This window comes from Canis lupus, chromosome 1 (assembly GCF_011100685.1).
Source record: "Canis lupus familiaris isolate Mischka breed German Shepherd chromosome 1, alternate assembly UU_Cfam_GSD_1.0, whole genome shotgun sequence".
NCBI lineage: Eukaryota > Metazoa > Chordata > Mammalia > Carnivora > Canidae > Canis > Canis lupus.
The window spans coordinates 59,913,427-59,919,426 of record NC_049222.1 but is presented as its reverse complement, the minus strand read 5'-3'; the positions used below and the strand labels follow the sequence as shown (position 1 = coordinate 59,919,426).

Genomic DNA, 6,000 nt, shown 5'->3' with positions numbered 1-6,000 from the left:
CCTTCTGGTTCCCTGACTCCCATCCACAGAGGGTGGGGAGAGACGGGAGAAGAAGTAGGCCACCCCAGACTGGGGGTGGGGTGGGGTGAGGTGGGGTGGGGTGGGAGTGGTGGGCAGGTTTAGTCAGCCAGGGAGCTTCTGGGTGGTTCTCCTGAGCAGCTGCAACTCCAGGAGCTCTCTGCACCTGCCGGCCAGAACCTTCCAGGTGCAGGTGCACAGGCCTCACCAAAGCTCCCCGGCTCCCGAAACCTGTCCCCCACCACCCCCACCCCTGCCAACCTGGAGTGGCCACTCTTCCTTTGCCTCGCCTTGCTCTGTGTGTTGGGGGGCCGATTTCAGATTATACCAGAGAAGCTCTGGAAGTTGCAAAAACGTTTCCACCAACACTGCACACCCACGTGAAAACCAGAGTACAGGAGAGAAAAGGGAAGAAAAAGGTAAGCTTGAGTCAAGTTTCTTTTGGGGAAAGAGGGTGGAAAAAAAGAAAGAATCAGACTGAGAGCTTTCCAGCTTAAACAAAACAAAACAAAAAAAAAGTACAATCCCTGCACCACCCCCCAATATGCGTAAAGGAGTATCAACACGGTTCTGATAGCTCCTCTTGATTACTTTGATCTTTATCTCTCGGCAGGGAAATATAAAGTGTGAAGCTTTTTCCAAAGAGTTTTGGATACCACAATTTTACAAATTGTCCTGAGGATGGGCTTTCCCCCCTACAGAAGCTCGGGGCTTTAGGAAATAGCTAACACCTATGACTATCAAATCGAAAGGCAGGATTTCTGGGAGTTATGACAAGTAATCCAGCACACTGGGTTTATCAATTAAGCTTACTAATTAATTTACCGATTCACTTAAGTTGTCCATTAAAGGGGCATTTGAGGATCTTGCCTCTGATCCTGGGGGATCCTGCAGGGGACACAAAGATAAGTAAAGCAGTAAAGTGTTGGTCCTTGCCTTCAAGAGGTTAATTGTCTATTTGGGGATTTGCTCTGTGGCTCTTGAGATAGCGTTTATGGCTGCAGGAAAAGAGCTTTGTTCAAAAGAAAGGGGAGCGCATGAGAGTTTGGAGGAGGGAAAGAAGGTATCTGGTTGGATGGAATGAAAAAAACACTATAAAATGGGCAGGTTTGAGAAAAGGCAAAATTTGGAGGATAGCTAGTGTTTCGTCAAAAGGAAACAGAGGCAAGGTAAGTGTAAAAGGACCGCTCGAACAACAGCACTCATCATCACCATCAGTCTGGCATCTATGGAGGCCTCACTCCACGGTAGGCACTGCTACCTCCTTTACGTGTGTGTTCGCCTCTAATCTTCACAACCACACTTTCAGTCTATTATTGTCTCCATTTTACAAAAGAGGAAACTGAAACTCTGGTTAATTGCCCAGGACCATGGAGCTAAAAGTAGCATCATCTGAAACTGAGAATGTTTCAGGTAACCGTTAGAATCTAGCTTGAGTGGAGCTTTTAGTGCATATCTATAAACTAAATGATAAGAAGTCTAGAAATGCAGGTCAGAATTTCCCAAGGTCCCAAATTCTAGATCAAAGACTGTTGCCAGGCAGCGGGCAGCCACAAAAAGGTTTTTGAACAGGTTTTGACATTACTTGGGTCAATGACATTGTAGAGACAGAATGGAGGGGAGGGATCTGGGGAGGACGGTAAGACCAAGAAGTCATTGGCAATTTCTCGGGTTAGAAGCAAACTCAGGGTGAAGGCCTCAATGATGAGGTGAGGTGAGAGATATGATAAACATAAGAAGGTCAACTCAACAGAACGTGTCGACTAATGGATGGAGCTCTGGAAATCTTTAGAGAAAATAGGAAGTCAACAGTGACTCTCAGATTTGGGGTTAAAGGCTGAAAGGATGGTTTCAGAAGTAGAAGTAGGTAAGAAAAGATGATTGAAGGGAAGATAATGCCTGTGAGTCCTCCTCCACCTGCTGCTCTTTCTCCTCCTGCTTCTCCTCATCTTCCTCCTCATCAACACCATCACCATCATCATTCTCTACAAATGATGGCACCTGGTTTGTTCCGGGGAGCATTCTAAGCATTTAACACATATTAACTAATTTAACAGTAAAAGCAGCACATGAAGTACGTGCTGATAATACTCTCGTTTTGTAAATAAGAAAATGGAGACACATAAGTGCCAGTGACTTGCCCAAGGTCACATCATCCGCAAGTGAGCAGTGGAGCCAGAATTACAAGTCCAGGCATTCTGGCGTCAGGGCCCATCTTGAAATTGTCAACGCCGAGTGAGGGGCAGGCATCAAAATGTTGTTTTTGTCGGACTTTCTTGATTGCTGTTTCTCAACAATGTACATACGGGGCACGAGGACCAGTAAACAACCATGTACTTGCAGGGGGCACCTCTAGCCTGCATTTTACAAAACAGCCGTTCTGAAGCCTTTCTTCCTTTTTCCATCCCACTCTCACAAGTGCCAGGATTTTGTCCACATGCACCTTGCAGTGCTCCATTAATTTTCCAGAAGCAGCCTGCTGCTACCTGTCTCCCTGTCCGAATAATCTTCATTCTGCCCTTTATAAGGAATAGGGATCTTCTCTCCTCTACAGAAGAAGTATCTGACCTTTCCCACTCTCATTGCTCTGATCTAATACATCTGGGCGATGAATGGCTGCCTGGTGTCCTCTTTTCTTTAACAGGGCAATTTGAAAATATTTGCATGCAGAGTGTTTGGAGAGCCCGGCTCTTGCTGTGGTGCTGGCTACAGAGGAACTGTCTTCATTCTGCTCAGTTAGAGTCTCCTCCAGCATCTTGGGGTGATACAGTTAATTGATTTCCTTGTTTCTCTTCTCCTGGTTCCACCACTATGGAGTTGGACTGTGTGGTGCCATGAGCAGGGATTGGAGGGAAGGGAGGCAGTGCCCAAGGAGAGAAGGACGAGAAAACGGAGAGGCTGCTGAGTATGAAGCCAGGAAGGGACCCCTGACATCTGGTAGCCTGAGTGGCCGAGTAAGGCAGCAGCTGGCCTGGGCCTTGCCTCCTGACTCCAGGGAGTGCAAAATGAGCTAGAAAGATTGAGAGGACACAAAATCAACAGTACGCATCATTCTGGCCTGGCATAGCCATTGCACTTGCACAGGACTCCAAGCCCACCAGGCACATGGGGCTAAGCACTAACTGATGCTTTAGGATCCCACCCCCCAAAATTTATTATGATAAATATTTTTAAACATACAAAATAGTCGAAAGATTGGTATGTTAATCATAAGTATCAGCACTGCCTAAATTGAACCGTGGTTAATATTTTTGTTAACATTTTACCATATTTGCTTTATTGGTGTGTGTACTGAAATACCTAAGTATATATTTATATATGCGTATCTATTTGTTTTACTGAACCATTTGAAAGTACGCTGCCAACATCATGGCCCTTTATTCACAATCACTTCAGCTTACCTCTGAGAGAAATTAAAATGTTCTCCTTAAAGACCCCAATACCATCACACCTCAAAAGACGAATAAACATTGTAATGTCATCCAATATTTAGACAATATTCAAATTACCTATATCGTCCCAAGTACATATTATCAAGGTTTGTCTAAGTTCAGCTTTGCATGGCTTCGTTTTAGCTTTTTTTAAGTTTTCTTTTTGTTGTCATGTAACGTATGCATAGAAAAAAGAAAAAAAAGAAACAGCCCCTTGCCCCAAAAGAAACAATTATATGCATCCAGCTCAGTTTTCACCAAGTGAAAACCTATGTGTAACTATCACTCAGATCAAGAAGTACAGTATTAGCAGCACCTCAGACTCCAGCCTATGCTCCCCCAACCAGAGTGCCTCTCTGAGGGTAACTACTGCTCTGACATCAGGTACCATCAATAATTTTTGCCTGGTTTTAAACTTTTTTTTAAGATTTTATTTATTTAATTATGAGAGACAGAGAGAGGCAGAGACAAAGGTAGGGGGAGAAGCAGGTGGGGAGCCTGATGTGGGATTCGATCCCAGGACCCCGGGGTCATGCCCTGAGCATGAGCATGAGTAGGCAGACGCTCCCCACTGAGCCACCCAGGTGCCCTGGTTTTGAACTTTATATAAATGGACTCATATAGTTCACACTTTATTTTGTCTGCGCTTATGAAATGCATCAGGGTTGTGTATGTAGCAGTAATTCCTGTATTCTCTTTTTTTATATACTATCACATTTTACTAATATTCTACAATTTATTTTCCCATTGTCGATTGGCCATTTGGATATTCTGTTTTCAAATGCATGCTAAGTCTAGGCACATTTTTAAATTAAGTTGCCCATCATTTTCTTATTAATTTATTAGTTGTTTTTATACAGAGGATGTGAGACCTTTGTTAAATATACGTATTCCAAATATATGCTCTCACAGTGGCTGGCCTTTCACTTTCTTAACTGTGTGTTTTTCTGAGGAGCTGTTTATTTTAATGAATTCCAATCTTTCCCTTTATGGGTAATGCCTTTTGTGTCCTTTTTAAGAACTCTCTGCCTACTCCAAAGCCATAAGTATACTCTCCTTTGTTATCTCCTATGAGCTCTACTCTTTTACCTTTTACACTTAGATTTACAATCCATCTGGATTTTATCTTTGTGTGTGACATTAGGTAAGAGTCAGATTCACTTTTTTCCAAATGGATACTCAATTTAACCATTCCATTTATTAAACTTTCTTTTCTCTCTTCACTACTATGTCAACATTGTCATATATCCGGTAACCTTGTATTGATAGGTCTATTTCTGAACCTTCCACTATTTGATCTACTTGTTTATCCCCCAAACAATACAGTATTGCCTTAATTACTGTAACCTCATAGTAAATATTAAAATTTGCTAGTATTAAGTCTCCCAGCTTTGTTCTTCTTCAGTATTACCTTAACTACTTTTGGACCTCTGCATTTCCATACATCATTAAGATTCAACTTCCTAACTTTGAGAAAAAGTATTTCATGGGATTTTGATTGGATTTTCATTTAATCTATCAATCAATTGTAGACAAGCAGCATCTGTACAATATTGAATCTTCTAATCACAAACATGGAATTACTTTTCATTTAAGTCTGCTTTCATTTATCTCAGTGTTTTTGTTTATTTGTGTATAAAGTCTTTGTGCATCTTTCATTAGATTTAATTCTAGGCTTCTGATGCTTTCTGGTATTAATGTAAATAAATTATATATTTTATTCAAATTTTTCATTGCTTATGTAGAGAAATACAATTGAATTTGTATATTTACTTTTTATCTAGAAACGTAGTTAAATTTACTTTTTCATCTAAGTTGGATTTTTTTTAAAGATTTTATTTATTTATTTATTTGAGACAGGGAGAAAGAGCACAAGAAGGGGGAGCAGCAGAAGGACAGGGAGAAGCAGACTCCCTATGGTCAGGGGATCTGATGCGGGGTCCATCCCAAGACCCCAAAGGTATGACCTGAGCCAAAGGTAGTAATACCTTTATCTTTTTTAAGTTTTTACTCATTTATTTGAGAGAGAGAGCACAAGAGGGGGGAAGGGGCAGAGAGAGAGAGAGAAGCAGATTCCCCTGCTGAGTAGGGAGCCAGGGCTCAATCCCAAGATCCTAAGATCATGACCGGAGCTGAAGGGCGATACTTAACTGAGTCACCAAGGTGCCCCAATAGCTTTTCCTTGTTTTATTTGAACTAAACTAGCTTCTTGGCTAAAAATGTCAGTACGATGTTAAATGAAAGAGGCAATAACATAATTTCTTTTTTTTTTTTTTTTTTTTTTTTTTAATTTTTATTTATTTATGATAGTCACACAGAGAGAGAGAGAGAGGCAGAGACACAGGCAGAGGGAGAAGCAGGCTCCATGCACCGGGAGCCCGATGTGGGATTCGATCCCGGGTCTCCAGGATCGCGCCCTGGGCCAAAGGCAGGCGCCAAACCGCTGCGCCACCCAGGGACCCCGCAATAACATAATTTCTGCATTAATTCAGTCTCAAGGGAATTTTCAATATTTCACCACAGTAAAGGAAATGTACCGCATGTGTTTTGC

At 42.0% G+C, this 6,000-nt stretch overlaps 1 long non-coding RNA gene across 1 annotated transcript in view; it reads left to right on the top strand.

The window, feature by feature from the left end:
• Nucleotides 1–307: 307 nt before the first annotated feature.
• Nucleotides 308–6,000, top strand: part of LOC119870782 — a 28,295-nt gene continuing 22,602 nt past the window's right edge. The window contains exon 1 of the long non-coding RNA XR_005353845.1: nucleotides 308–437. This is a non-coding gene — a long non-coding RNA (uncharacterized LOC119870782). The remainder of the gene's footprint in view (nucleotides 438–6,000) is intronic.